The following is a 14,986-nucleotide window of genomic DNA, read 5'->3' on the forward strand; positions in this document are numbered from 1 at the left end:
ATCCCAGTGTGTAAAATGGGAACAGAAATAATCTGTCCAATCTTCAGCCCAAGGGACCCATGGGGGTGACCATGTTGGTGAACGGATGGTTTTCCAACCTTCACTGCAGTCTGAACCTGGGTTACTACATTGACCTGTTCTCCAGCTTTAAGACAAATCAGATCGTGCTATTCCTCTGCTCAAAACTCTGAAGTGACTCCCTTTTCACTCAGACTGAAAGCAAAGTCCCTCCCCTGTCCTTAAAGCCCCATGTGCTGTCCCATCTCATGGTGTGCCCCGCCCCCCATGCCTTGATCACCTGCTGCAGCCACCTGGGTCTCCGTGCTCTTCCTCCCCTCAGGGCCTTTGCACCTCAGAACGCTTTGTTGGAATGCTTCTTCCCCAGACAGTCCCGTAGCTGAAGCCCACACCTCCTTCCCCAGATACTGGCATGACTCCCTCACTGCTGAGTTTTTGCTAAAATGTCATCTTCTCCATGAGACCTACCCAGTTTAAATTGCAGCCCACTCTCCTTACCCCCATCCTGCTCTACTTTGACTTTCCCAAAGCACTCATCACCAAGCAACATAATAAATAACTCATTATGTTTACCATTCATTGTGTGTGTCTTCCTTGCTACAATATAAGCCCTGGAGGGCAGACATCTTTGATTTTTCACTGATGTGTCCTAAGCACCTTGAGCAGCATCAGGCACATTAAGGACCCTCAATAAATAGGTGGATCTTTCTTAGAGGTCCAGAATATAAAACAGACCAAGAAGGGCTGCTCCAGTTGAAGAGAATATGACCTCAAAATCTCCTCCACCATCCCTGCAGGCTCTCCATGGAATAACTCTTGCTCTGATGAGGAGGTCTGAAAACTACTGACATTCCCTCCTATGTAAAACCAGCGTTGAAGATACAAAGCGCCATGTAATGTCAAGTCCAAAGGCCTGGCACAGTGGTTGGTATGAGCAGGTGCCGGGTTGGTAGGGGTTATAAGGGGATTGGGGGGCAGCGGGGAGACAAGGATCCCAGGACTGGATCTTTGCTGTCATTCGGGTCTAAGCTTAACCTTCACCACTCAGCCAAGCCTTACCTGTCTATCCTTCCTTTGTTTCACACGGCATAACTGTGTGACTGGAAAACAAATTTTTAAGGACGTTTGTTGAGTATCTACCGTGTGCTGGGCAGTGTCTGCGCTCAGCTCACTGCATAAGTGATCTCACAAAACTGTCAGCCCTCTCACCACTGTCACTATGGTACCTCATACCAGGCCTGGCACATATAAGGTGCTCAATAAATGCTCACTGATTTCCCTAACAACCCTCTGGGGCAGGTACTCTTAACCCCATTTTCCAAGTGAGGGACCGAGGTTCAGGTTTAGGTAGCTTGCTTCAGCTCCTACAACTAGTGAGTGGCAGAGAAGGATGTCAGTTCTCCTTAGACAAGCTCCAGTCACACTGGTTCTGAGAGAGAATCCGGGTTAGACCATCCCTGCAGGCTCCCCTCAAGCAGATCTGTCTCGTGGCCACACCAGGAGATGAGGGGAGAGGTATTTCTTTCCTTCTTGGCTTTCTCTTCTCCATCTGGGTTCATGTCCTCCCTTTGTACAGTTGGCTCACCTGGAGGGGTCTCCTGCCACCTGTTGATTAACGGGCCTGCCTTTCCCACCTTCCCTGGCTGGGTAACCCCAGAGCTAGCAGTGGTTCATCTTGAATCATAAGTCAAGTTCTGAAAGACATTGCAAGCTTGTGCTCAGAATCTCCCTAGAATTCAAATTCTTTTTGAGGGTCCTTTGCTTATGAGTAGAATGATGGATTTCATGTCTCTCCCTTTAAGAAAACTCTGGATGGTATCTGCTGGCTTCCCCCTGCCCCCTTCAAAAACACAGCCCTAGTTAGTCCATCTGATGCAGCTAGAATTCCCCCAAGGACCCCACACTCAGTTTCCACTCTGGCAACACTAAGGTAAAGCTCCAATCATGTCATCTCTTTACATAAACAGAAATTGTATGTAACTAGCATGTTCACTGCGCTTTCCACATACCCATTCTTAGCTGGGTTTTTCTTTCTTAGCCATGCCAGCTCTTAGAAAAAGGCTAGAGTAGCTCTTCAGTTGTGTGGGACTGTCCTGTGTACTGGAGGACATTTGTCCTTCCTGCCTCATCCACAAAATGCCAGGTGCACCCCCCAGTAACTGTAAGAACCAGGAGTGCCTGCAGGCAATATTCTAAGCACCCCTCATTGAAACCACCAGTGACGGTATTTCTGAAAGATGGTGCACTGGAGGCAGATACTAGGTTCTGCCATTGGTGAGGGGGTCGGTCTACCCCCAGGGGCACCTCCTTTCTCCCAGTGTAAGTTGCTTCCTACCCTTGGACTTGATGCACATTTATTTTAGTCTCTGATTTCTCCCATATAAAAATGTAGACAGTGGGAAGGGGAGGAGAAAGTACTGAAATTTTCCCTGGGCCCATATCCTGTTCTTTGAAATGATTTTGGACTCTTTTTCAAGTTAATGATTGAGAGAGTTTACTAGATGTAAGTTACCAAGCCCAGCAATCAGAGTCTGGGATAAAAGAGAGAAACAGGGACAGAAACAAATGGATTCACCAGGACCCAAACACTGGGCTGCACCCAGTGGGGCTTCCCCGCTTGCAGCCCACATCAGTCCTGACTTGCTGTGGATCCCTGAGTTCCACTCCTCTCCTGCTCAACAGGGCATGGCGAGTTCTCTGTAATTTCTAAAATATCAACATTCTCTGTAAAGTGAATGGCCAGAGTCAGGATCTTCCAGCAGTGCAGGGATTCTATATAACTCCCTAGACCCTGAAAGAGAGTAACTATCAAGAACCATCCAGAGAGGCTGTCAGATGAATCAGTGTGTTGGTTCCTCTTGTCCTGCTTCTTGTTTCTCCTGGGCACGATTTACCACACACGCCAGTGCCCCAGCTCACAGGCCATCTCTTCCAGCCCTGCATCCCACCCGCCCATCTTGCTGGGGCAGTGCTCTGTGCAGCTCTCAGCACATCCTGTTTGTTCAGTCTCCTTTGTCTCCCACTGGAGCAATAGGGAGAGAGGATTCCTCTGAGTCCGTTTGCTTTGGGCTTTGAAATCAGATCCTGGCACACCTGATTACACTCAATAGCTGGAAATGGTAAGGATGTCCGATGGGCAGAGTGCTCTTGTTTTAAGCTGTGCACACCAGGAAGGCAGGGGCTGGGTCTCCTCCTTGGGTCTGCTTTGGAAGGGGCAGGATGCTCTGGCAGGAAAAGCAAACAGTGTAACTGAAGGGAAATTCACTTGAAAAAGAAGGCAGAGCACGACCATCCAGCAGCATATAAACTGTCCCTGAGGACACAAAATGGAGCTTGGACTCATTCCTCTCACCTCCTGCATCCCTAGTTGGGAAACATTCAGTTCCAGTAACCATCTGCCCAACAGCCAGGAGGGTCAAACCTCCCTGTCCTTCTTTTTTCTGTACAAGTGTTGCCACTGAGACCTTGGCAAAGGGAATAAAAACACAGCAACTTACATGCCACACAGTGGGAAGCTCAGCAGGCATTGGAACAAAGGGCCGCTCTAGCGCTTCCAAGAGCTCCTCAGCCTCCGTGCACTGCAAGCTTTCCAACGGAGTTGCTACCCCAATGCACTGGTCCAGTGGCTTGAAAAGTCATGAGGAAAATTTCACATACAAAAAAGGTATAAGAATCAACCTTGACCCACACCCAGCTTAAGAAATGAAAGGTTACGGATGCAGTTAGAGCCTCCAAAGCCCTCGCTGAACCCATCCTCTTCCCCACCTCTCCAGAGGTAACCACTCAGCCATGCTGGGCATATCCTTATACTTTATACATCCCGGTGATGTGTGCGGCCCTCTTTGGGGTGATCGCTTAAACTTTTTGAGCCTCACTGTCTTCATCTGTATAAAGGGGCTATTGAGAAGATTAAAGGCAATAATTTATGATAAATATTTGGCTGTTGTTCTTACAACAAGGAAAAAGCAGAAAGAATTGGGTCAAACGCAAGGCTCCTCCTAGCCTGGCCCTGACCTGCCTGGACAGCCTCCCCTCCTCTCTGCAGCCCTCCCCAGCCTTCCAAATGCCATGCTTCCCAGACAAGGCACCAGTTTTCATGGCTTTGGGCCAATGCAGCTGCTGTGCTTACCTGCCTGAAATGCTCGTCCCCTGTTTCAGTCTTCTTCAACTCTGGGCTTAGATGTCACCAACTCTGGGAGGCCTTTCCCATCACCTCAGGCAGTGATTCCCGGTGCTCCCATGGCCCTCTGTCTTTGAGCACTTGTAATGTGTACATGACGTTCCCAATATGCCCACCCCACTTCCTCACTGAGCTGCAAATGCAGCAAGGCCCAAGGCCAGGGACCGGGTCTCCTCTGGCCGCTCCAGCCAGTGGCCAACCCATTGCCTGCTGGCGCAGGGCAGGCCCATGCTGAGTGAGTGAGTGAGGGGGGGCATGAATGAGTGACAGTTCAGTCATCAGACTTACAACTTTCTGCCCCAGTTAATATGGAGAAGTCCCCAGTTCTCCTTATAGGCATTTTTCTCCTCTAAGTCCCAAATCGCCTCTGTCCTGGAAGCACAAAACTAAAAGGTCTCTTTGTATTTCTCAAAGTTGGAGCAAATATAATAGGAGCATGAACTTTCTACCTTCATAACTTCAACAAACAACAGCTTTAAAGAGAGCCCTGGACGAGCTTTATGCAGGCCTTAAACGTGTTTTTCTCGGTGTCTTGCCACTTTTGTTCTTTTTCTTCTTTGCAGCCTGTAGAAATTCTTTTTTTTTTTTTTTTTTTTTTGGATTTTAGAAAAAAATACTTTTTCTCTTTTATTTTATTTTTAGTATTTTTTTTTACATCTTTATTGGAGTATAATTGCTTTACAATGGTGTGTTAGTTTCTGCTTTATAACAAAGTAAATCAGTTATACATATACATATATCCCCATATCTCTTCCCTCTTGCATCTCCCTCCCTCCCACCCCTCTAGGTGGTCACAAAGCACGGAGCTGATCTCCCTGTGCTATGCGGCTACTTCCCACTAGCTATCTATTTTACGTTTGGTAGTGTATATATGTCCATGCCACTCTCAAGACAGAGAAGTACACAAGCCCATTCGTCTTGCTTAGAAAATCCATTTTACAAAACCCAAATATTGGGAAACAAGAGCCTGGCTATTAAAGTGTTCTCACCTGCACCCATTGTTCTCTGCTAAAACGTTTGGTTGCTACTGTGTAGATTCAGCTTTAGTCATGGAATTTTAGAGGATGTCTGAGAAGTGGGGTCAAGAGCAAGCCTGATGGTAAATCTGCACCATAAGCCGATTGGGTGCCCTGGCACTGAAAATGGGCACACAGGTCTGCCCAGGAAGGAAACGTGAAGTGAGCATGAGAGCAGTGGTTGGGGTATGTGCCTGGAACACAAAGGTCAGCCTTGAGTTTTTTTTACTCTCTTTTTTCCCCCATTTTAAATTTTTATCTAGGTGAAATTCACATAATATAACCTTTTTTTTTTTTTTTTTTTTTGCGGTACGCGGGCCTCTCACTGTTGTGGCCTCTCCCGTTGCGGAGCACAGGCTCCGGACACAAAGGCTCAGCGGCCATGGCTCACAGGCCCAGCCGCTCCGCGGCATGTGGGATCTTCCCGGACCGGAGCACGAACCCGTGTCCCATGCATCGGCAGGCGGACTCTCAACCACTGCGCCACCAGGGAAGCCCTAATATAATCATTTTAAAGTGAACAATTAAGTGGCGATTAGAACATTCACAATGTTGTGTGCAAGCACCACCTCTTTCTAGTTCCAAAACCATTTCATCACCCTGAAAGGAAACCCCATACCCATTAGGCAGTGCTCCCCAATCACCCTTCCTCTCAGCTCCTAGAAGACCCCAGTCTGTGTTCTGTCTCTCTGGATATACCTCTTCCAGATATTTTATGTAAATAGGATCATATGGTACGTGACCTTTTGTGGCTGGCTTCTTTCACTAGCATGTTTTTTAGGTTCATCCACATTGTAGCATGTATCAGTACTTCATTCCTTTTTGTGGCTGTGTAATATTCCATTGTATGGATATACCACCTTTTGTTTATCCATTCGTCCACTGATGGACATTTGGGCTGTTTCTACCTGTTGGCTATTGTGAATAGTGCTGGTATGAATTTGTGTATACACGTATTTATGTGAATGCCTGTTTTCAATTCTTTGGGGTATATACCTAGAAGTAGAATTACTGGATCATATAGTAATTCTACGTTTAACTTTTTGAGGAACTGCCACACTGTTTTCCACAGTGGCTGGACCATTTTACACTCCCACCAGCAATGGAAGAGCACAGGTCAGATTTCATTCTTCTGGGAGTCACATTCTAAAGTGGTACAAGGCCCTTCCAGGTCTAAAGGGCCATTTTCGGTGTACACAGAACTCACAGTCTATATGTGAAGATATAAATGCTGTACAAACCTATGGACAGGGAAAGTGGAGAAATTGGAGCCCTCGGTAGACAAGTTGAAGGATGGTTCAGAAAGTAATGGACTTTACCTGGCTCCTTGCCGCACTATCCTTAGCTAAACAAGGAACACACTGAAGAATTTCATTGTCTACCATGGCTTCTTTTCACTTCTTTCCAGTTTGTCTTCACTCCTACGTTATTCTCAAGACTGTAGGGTCGCAGTGACTTTTCCACCCTTGACCAGATGCCAGTAAACATATGGGACTCTGTTAGCTTGTGATCCAGCGTTTTAGAGCTCCTACATTTGTGAACGCTGAACGCTACACATGCCACTCGTCAACATCTGCAAGCCAGAAATAGGAGGAATACCTTGAAAGGGAGAGCTGCAAAAGCAGAGTTATTAATAGTAGCTGTTGAGAAGAAAGGAAGGCCATCAACAGAGCCCTGCTGAATTAGACTCTTCAGAGAGAAGGCACAGAACTGGTTTCTTTCTGGAAACCACCTAGAAGGAACCAAGGCCTGTGTTAAATCTACATATCAGTATTATTTGATTGGAAGAATAAAAAGTACTCTAGAGTTATAATCTTCTCTCACAGTCTGGCAGCTGAGGTCTCAGCCATCTGGGGGGGAAGGCCTTCCTGAGAGGGCTGGGGAACACCTGGGATGGCACCCTTTCTATTAGACACAGATCTTCATGGCTGAAGAAGGGTCTGAAAGAGGAAATGGAGAAGAGGGGTTGGGGAGTAGGGCCAGAGGAGGCCTCCGAGAAAAGAGACGAACGGAGTCTCCTAGGTGTTCTCTGTGAGTGCGGGGCCTTGGCAGGATGGCAAGGAGAAGAGACGTGGAAGGGCCTGAGCACTGGGAGAATTAATGCTTCCTGAGACTTGGCAGGAAGGAGACTCATCACACCATTCAGAAGTAGGTCTTCGCAGTTCACTCATGAGCCTCAGAGGCACAGTGGGCTTGGACCAGGAGGCCCCAGGACGCAGGTCTGAATTGAGCTCTGCCACTGGACGCCGTGAGGGAGTCGGTCTCAGTTTTTCACAGGGCAGGTGGAACTTGTCCTCACTACCTGCCAGTAAATAAAGAATGAACAGCCAGATTATCTTTCAAAGATGGACCACACTCCCTTTTTGGGGTCAAATGGAGAACTGGTGATGTCAGCCTGGAGAGGAGTGACCTCCTCCCCAGCCACAGGTGAGATCTCTTAACTTTTTAGTCATAATCCAACAGGACATTTTGCAGGGTTGGTGGGTGTGGTGGGCTAAATGGTGCCCCCTGCCCCGAAAGATATGTCCACATCCTAATCCCTGGAACCCGTGAATGTGACCTTTGGGCAAAGGGTCTTTGCAGATGTCACTAAGTTAAAGATCTTGAGATGAGATCATTCCAGATTCCCTAGGTGGGCTCTAAATCCGATGAGAAGTGTCTTTATAAGAGACACACAGAGAGACATGAAGAAGAGAAAGCCATGTGAACATGGAGGCAGAGGCTGGAGCGATGCTGCCATAAGCCAAGGAACACCTGGAGCCACCAGAAGCTGGCAGAGGCAAGGACATATCCTCCCCTGAGGGGGAGCACAGCCCTGCCGACCCCTTGATTTTGGATTTCTGGCCTCCAGAACTGTGAAAGAATGAATTTCTGTTGTTTTTTTTAAGAAATTTTTTCCAATTTATTTATTTATTTTTGGCTGTGTTGGGTCTTTGTTGCTGCGCGCAGGCTTTCTCTAGTTCCGGTGAGCAGGGGCTACTATTTGTTGCGGTGCACGGGCTTCCCATCGCGGTGGCTTCTCTTGTTGTGGAGCACAGGCTCTAGGCACACGGGCTTCAGTAGTTGTGGCACTCAGGCTCAGTAGTTGTGGCGCACGGGCTTAGTTGCTCCGCAATGTGGGATCTTCCCGGACCAGGGCTCAAACCCATGTCCCCTGCATTGGCAGGCGGGTTCCCAACCACTGCACCACCAGGGAAGTCCTAAATTTCTGTTGTTTAAGCCACCAGGCTTGTGATCATTTGGTGCGGCAGCCCTGGGAAACTAATACAGTGGAGATGCCCAGAGAGAGGTAGGGACTGGAGAGCAGGAGAGTCTAGAGGTCTGGAAAACCAAGTTCAGTCCTGGATTTGCTGTTGGCGTCTGCGGTGGACCGCGTTAACTGTGTGCTGCGGGTCTGTTTCCTCTTGTTTTCCCCACATACTTGCTCCTTATGGCTGAGCGTGGGGCTCGTGGCTCACTCAAGGAGGCTGCTCAGGATTCAAGATCAGATCAGACACTCCCACCTGTTTGAAATGGCGGTAGTAGTAATGACCACACTCCTTCTAGAGTGTCTAACATGTACTAGATATGTTTACATACATTATCTTGTTTGATCCTCAAAATAATTCTACAAGGTTAGTGTCCACATCCCCATCTTACAGATGAGGAAACTGAGGTTCTGAGAGGTCATATAGCCTGTTCAAGGTCATTCAGCAAATGAGCTCAGGTCTACCTATGCTCAATCCACAGCATTACAATAAGGCTCAAGCCCCACAAAGACACTGGGTCCAGAGTCCCACAGCAGCCCACAGTGCCCAGCTGGATGATGAAAGGGGATTTGTTTATTTTCTGAATATTAGCAGCACTGGCACTACAGTTGGGTGATGGGTGAGATTAAGGTTGCTGAGAGCACCTGGTTAGACCCTGTTAACAGCAGAGGGATGGCAAAATATCCACATTCGGGGGAAATATGGTCACAACTGAGACCGATCTTGGTCCTCTGGGCCCCAAGGCCCCAAGCTTCTCCTCTCTCACCTTGTCAGAAGAAGACATGAAACCCCTAACTGAGTGGCCTCTGCCGAGTGAGAAACTGGACAGTCCACACACAGAGGGCACATCTGCTTAGCTCCTTCCCCAGCCAGGACCAAGAAGTGAGGAAACCAGCTGAGAGATGGGCTCTAGAAAGGCCTGTCCCGAGCAGCCCAGCACGTCGGGGGCCCCCTCTGGCCTGGCTGGACTCGGGCAGGCTCCATGTATCAGGAGTGTCTGTGCCTTTTACAGAGTCCCCATCAGAGTTTTAGGAGATCTAGGCTGATGCCCCTCCGGCTGTGGCTTAGGCCAAGCCGTGGCTAACACGTCAGCTGCTTCCCTGTCCTTCCAGCGCTCTTTGTTGGAGGGAGAGCTGGAGCACGGAGACAACCCAAGGACCTGCCAGACTTCCTCCCGTGCAGACCTCTGTGCGAGATAAAGTCAGGCAAGGCTGAGCCACAGGGCAGCAGCATAATAAATTCCTTCTGGCCTCCTCCCGGCCTCATTGTTCTATTGCAGGAGTTGTTTTGAGTCCGATCAAAAGGAAGGAAGAGCCCTGTGCTATCAGGCTGGGGAAGAAGGATGCTCTCCTGACCGCTCCTGTTGCCCTTGGCCACCCTCACGTTAAATGTGAGGAAACCGAAGGGCAGTGTGCAGCCTAACCCCGTCCGCGTGGGGAGACACGTGGCCCTCTGTGAGACGGCACCTGCGTCGGAACCCACCGACGGCCGCTGTGGTCGTGCAGCCCTGGTCCTTTCACCCCGGTCAGAGCGCTGGGAGGCCCGAGTCCAGGGTCAGCGGTGGCGTGGGGTGGAAGCCGGAAGAGGGCCCTGGAGTGGCCGCATTCGCTGTTGTTTACCCCTTGGGCTGAGAACTGAGGCTGTAAGGCCACAACCCTTGGAAATAATAGGCCAGAAAAGGAACTTCCCGAGTTTGGCTGGCCTGGTGCCTGTGGCTCAAGAGAGTGAATAGCTCAAGCTCTCGGGAAACATAGTCAGCTTCAGGATTTGTGGCCTTTCCTCTGCTCTGCCCAGGTTCACGGGGCAGTGCACGCCGTCAGGCCCCATGGCTGGATTCCTGTGGGGAACCGGAGCAGAAAGCATCGCCTTCCTTCAGCCCCGGACTACAGAGGCAGGGAGGGCGGAGCTGAGGGTTCGTCCTCACAGACTCGCAGGCTCAGGGAGTCCTTTGCCCCTCAGACACCTGCCCTGCCCTGATGCCCAGAGTCTGATTCACCAGGTGCCTGGCTGCAGCGGCCCGGTCACCTTTGTCTGGGCTGGAGGCCACGTCTGAGCCATCAGAAGAGCCTCAATGGGAGAGGGTGTCAATGTGCTTCCTCAACCAGAAAGGTGGTTTGAGTTCGGCCAGAGCAGCCCAAGCAAACAAGCAGAAGCCTGTCAATGGAAGGATGGGGGCTGCTGGGAGATCACACGACAGCAAAATGAGAACCATTATCAGTCTCGTCCCAGCCCGAAGGAGGGAGAGCCTTTGAAGCCACAGACAGGCTGGACAGAACTTTCCACCTGAGAGACGCTGGAGATGGGAGGTCAGGCTGCATGCAGCCCCACAAAGCCTGATCAAAGCCTGCTGCAGAAGGGAGCGGGGGCACAGCTGCAGCCCCGCTCCCTCCACGGGGCCGCCCAGGGCTTTCTGAAGACAACCCGGCTGCCTTTGCAGGGGCCTGTGGGAAAACCCAGCACGGATGCACTGTGCAGCCAAACCCCCTGAGCACTGCTGGGAGAGGGGAAAGTAAACCCCTCAGTGGTCCTGAAAAGAAGAGGAAGAGAATCAAAGCACACAGAAAATGCAAAGACCACCCACCTGATGAGCTCCTACCTTTCGGAAACAAATAACTGCTGGCTTCCCAGGCATACTTCTAAAAGAACAAACAGACTGAACAGCCACCTCAAAGCTCTGTGCATCGGGGGATTTGTGGGAAGCCTGGCCCCTTGTAAGCATCAGAAGCTTAATTTAAAGTGTATTGACCTCTGCGGTGGCTATTCGAGGGCTTCCTTGCATCTGCTCTCCTCCCTGGCAACGGAGAAACAGCAAAAAGCCTCCTTCAGGGAGGCACAGGGCCCTATGTGGACACCTTTACCGCGCTTCTCTCAGGCTGGACGGCGGTGTCTGCCAGGGAACATACTTGGGGCATCTTCTAGGCTGCATCCGGGCTGAGGGCACCTGTGTTGGTCCTGCCTCGACTGGTCCCTCTGGGACAGCCTAGCTCACCCTGCCTGGCCTCACATCGCCTCCCTCCTGACTGGAGCTCGCCTTTGGAGGACTAGCGGGTCAAGGAGACCACGGTTTGGTCTTTTCTGAAGGGTGCGCAACAGAGCAAAGTCACCTCCACTGTGTTCTCTTTCTCAAAAGACTGGGAAGGTTCTTTTCTCCTCCCTCGTGGGGATGGGTTTGGAGAGAGGGTGGAGGGGGATAGTAGTGTGGAGGCCTTGGAGTATTTGGGGGAAGGAGGGAACGTATGGAGGAAGTAGGTTGCCCAGGAGTGCTGGGGGAAACTGAGGTGAGAAAGTTCCAGAACCTCTGGTTTAACCAGCTGACGTTTTTTTCTAAAATGGATGAACAAGGACTTGACAGAGGGCCTCAGGGAGGAGAAACAGGATGGAGGACAGCGGCCTCTCCTCTCCCCACTTCTCCAGGGGCCGGATCCTGAAGCGGGGAATTACTGATCACCCACCCATTACTCACTAGGAGATCTATACCTTTTTATGACTTTGCCTGTGAGATGGATGGGATTTTCTCCATTTTACAAGTAGCAAAACAGAGATTCCAAGAGGTGACCGAGGCTGTCCTAGGACGTACGTGGAACTGTGGAGTGAGAACTCACCCCAGGTGGCCTGGCTCCAGAGTTCATAACCTTCCCTACTGTTTCTGGTCCTGCCCTGCCTATCAAGGCTAGGTATGTGTTCGTGAATGCTCCATAAATATTTGTTAAACTGAGCTGAACTGACTAGCTGAACACACACAGGCCTCTTTCACCCTGACCAAGAGGAATCCTTAGAGGGTCCAGGTTATGGGAAAAAAAATTCTCCGAGGCACCAAATGAAACCCTGCTCTGAGGTGCAAGAAGGCCTTTTTGGAAATTAATACCTAATAAACTTGACACTGACCCCCCCAAAAGGAAAAACATAAGGGAGAAGGATCAGTGAAAAGCAGAGTAGGTAGATAATAAAACCTCACCGTGCCATCTTTCTTCCAGGAAGCACAGAGCCCTCACAGGCACTCATGACACCTTCATCCTCACGGCCCTGTCTTGAGGTGGTGGACGCCTGTAGACAGTAGCCCTCATGTTAGGCAGGGACAGACTTGAGTACCGAAAGCCTTAGCAGTTCTCCCCAAGGCAAACGGAGCACAGAGACGAACTGGGAGCACAGATACTTTCCCCAAACCCGTGTGGGATACTACCTCCAGCTATGTTTCCTGACTCAGCAAGTAAAGCCAGGTTCTTCTTTGAGAGGTTTGGGGGGCAGGGGTCAGATGGGCTAGGAATGAGGGGGGCACAGCTGAGGAATTAGGCCTCACTTCGGCCCGCACACAGTATAAATCCCCCTTTGTTTGTGCATAGGCACGTTCTTTAATTTAGGCTGTGCTCATTTGTGTACATCGCTGGTGCTCACGCTCATGGGGCACAGAAGCCTGGGCCGGGCCACTCACTTTGGGTAGGGCCACACCAGACAGTAAAAACCTCTGATGATGAAGGCAGGAAAATGGCATCTGGGTTGACGCTCATCCAGGAAGGCCTGGTGGACATGGGATGTTGAGGCTCAGACATCTGGAGAGGGGAAAAGGGACTTAATTGCAAAAGAGTCATTCTTTTTTGCTGGTTCATGTCCAATCGTGTCATTTCTTGGCTTTAATAACTTCATCATCATAATAATTGCACATGGCTTTTTAATGGCTCTGCATGGCCAACTAGCATAGGCACAAATTCCTTCTCTGGGCCCCAGAGCCCTGTCACAGTGTGACTCCATCTGGGACCCCAGGCTTATTTCTTGCTCCTCTCCTAATTTCTGTACAGTGATTCCCAATTTGTGAGCTGCAGACCTGTGGGGGCCATGGAGTTTCAGCAAGGGGTCCCTTACTCTGTATGCTGCACCAAGTACGGGCTGCAGCCTGAATCAACCGTATGCAAAATTCAGGCTCATTTGAAAAGGCTGTCAAATTTCTAGCAGTTCTTTGTCATCGTGTGTTTTCTTGGGTACCAAAGTTCAACAACTAGTATGAGAAGGAGCCCGCATTGTGATGGTGGTTTTCAAACTGGGATCCGAAGAACCCCTCAAAGAGTCCCTGAAGTATCGCTGGGGGAAGGATCAGGATGGAGCCAGGTCAGATGGGACCACACACACACACACACACACACACACAACTAACTCATCCCCTTCCCTAGCAACCAGAGCAACTCTACTTTTTTCACTTCTGCACAATCAATGCAAAGACAGCATCCCCGGTGCATACGTAGTGTAACATTTACCGCCGTCAGGGCCGGGGGTGGGGAAATTCCAGCTCTTGTGCCCCAAAGTTCCCAGAGGGGTAGTGGTCACTTAGGGCTCATTTTCATCTCCTTTAGTTTCTACCCAAATTAGTCTTTGCTCATTTGGCTGGTGCCTTCTACCCAGGCCCTCCAGAGGACACCGTTCGCCCTCAGGCAGCCTGGGCCTAGAATAATGGGAGATGGCAAAGCAGGACCCTGAGATGATGTTAGGTAGTGAGTCAGACATGAGCATGTCCTGCCCCATCCTGGACGGGGTCATCTTTCCCTCCGCTACCTGGATACTGGTGATCAGAACACACCCAGAGATCCTCCCTCTTGTGGTCAAGGACCACCGCTGGGTTTCCAGCCATATCAGGACCAAGCAAGATAAAACCACCAGCACAGATCGGCACAGGCGTACCAAGACCTAAAGGGTGAGTCAGAGTAACCCGGGGTCCATTATGCCATATAGGTAATAAATCATCATGGCGGTTTTTGCCCCCCCACCCCCAACAATGGGACTTGTGGAAATTCCTCAGCTGAGCCTCTGTCATCCCAGCCTGGTTTCAGACAGGGCAGCAAATAAAGAAATTCTCTAAACAATCCAGAACACTGCTTATTAGCATGTGAGACTCAGGCAGGAAATCGAAAGGGATGCCTTTGTCCCTGCTTTTTGCTCTACCGTCACGTGTACTTTAAAAAAGCCACCTTCCCAGCCCTCAGGCTCAGTAAATGCTACAAAACGGATGGCAAACCTCTCTGTTACAAGAAGGTCCCATTAGAGGCAAAATGAGAAGCAATGCAAGCAGACCCAGGCCTGTCAAGGCTATGACTGAGCCAGTTGGAATGTGGCTGTGTGTGTGTGTGTGTGTACATAGGAATATAAACATCCTTGGCTCTGAGTTCCTGGGGGTATGTGCTGGGGGTATGCTGACTGGGCAAAAAGTTTCATGTGTGTCTGAGTGGGTGACAGGGAGCTCCCACACACCTAGCTGCTCAAGTTTCTAGTTGTGGGAGAACCAAGGGGAAGTTTTGAGAATGCGAGGGCATCTGCGTGTGAGCACGTGTCTCTGTTCATGCGTGCTGGGGGAAACTGAGGGGAAATTTTGCGTTTGGGTGTGTGCGCACGCATGGCGGGTGTGCATGCATTCAAGTGTGCCGAGGGGAAGCTGAGAGAAAGTTTTGAGAGTCTGTGAAAATTCTCAGTTAGAAGAAAACCTGGCAACTCCCCATACCACAGGTTGGTACACATTCAATGCTTGTGAAACAAATTTCCTG

The 14,986-nt window shown here is 50.0% G+C and overlaps 1 protein-coding gene across 1 annotated transcript in view; it reads left to right on the forward strand.

Annotated features, from left to right (window-relative positions):
* Window positions 1-14,986, forward strand: part of RAD51B (RAD51 paralog B) — a 666,036-nt gene that overhangs the window by 630,481 nt on the left and 20,569 nt on the right. The window lies entirely within an intron of this gene.

This window comes from Mesoplodon mirus (genome assembly GCF_964341445.2).
Source record: "Mesoplodon mirus genome assembly, chromosome: 4".
NCBI lineage: Eukaryota > Metazoa > Chordata > Mammalia > Artiodactyla > Ziphiidae > Mesoplodon > Mesoplodon mirus.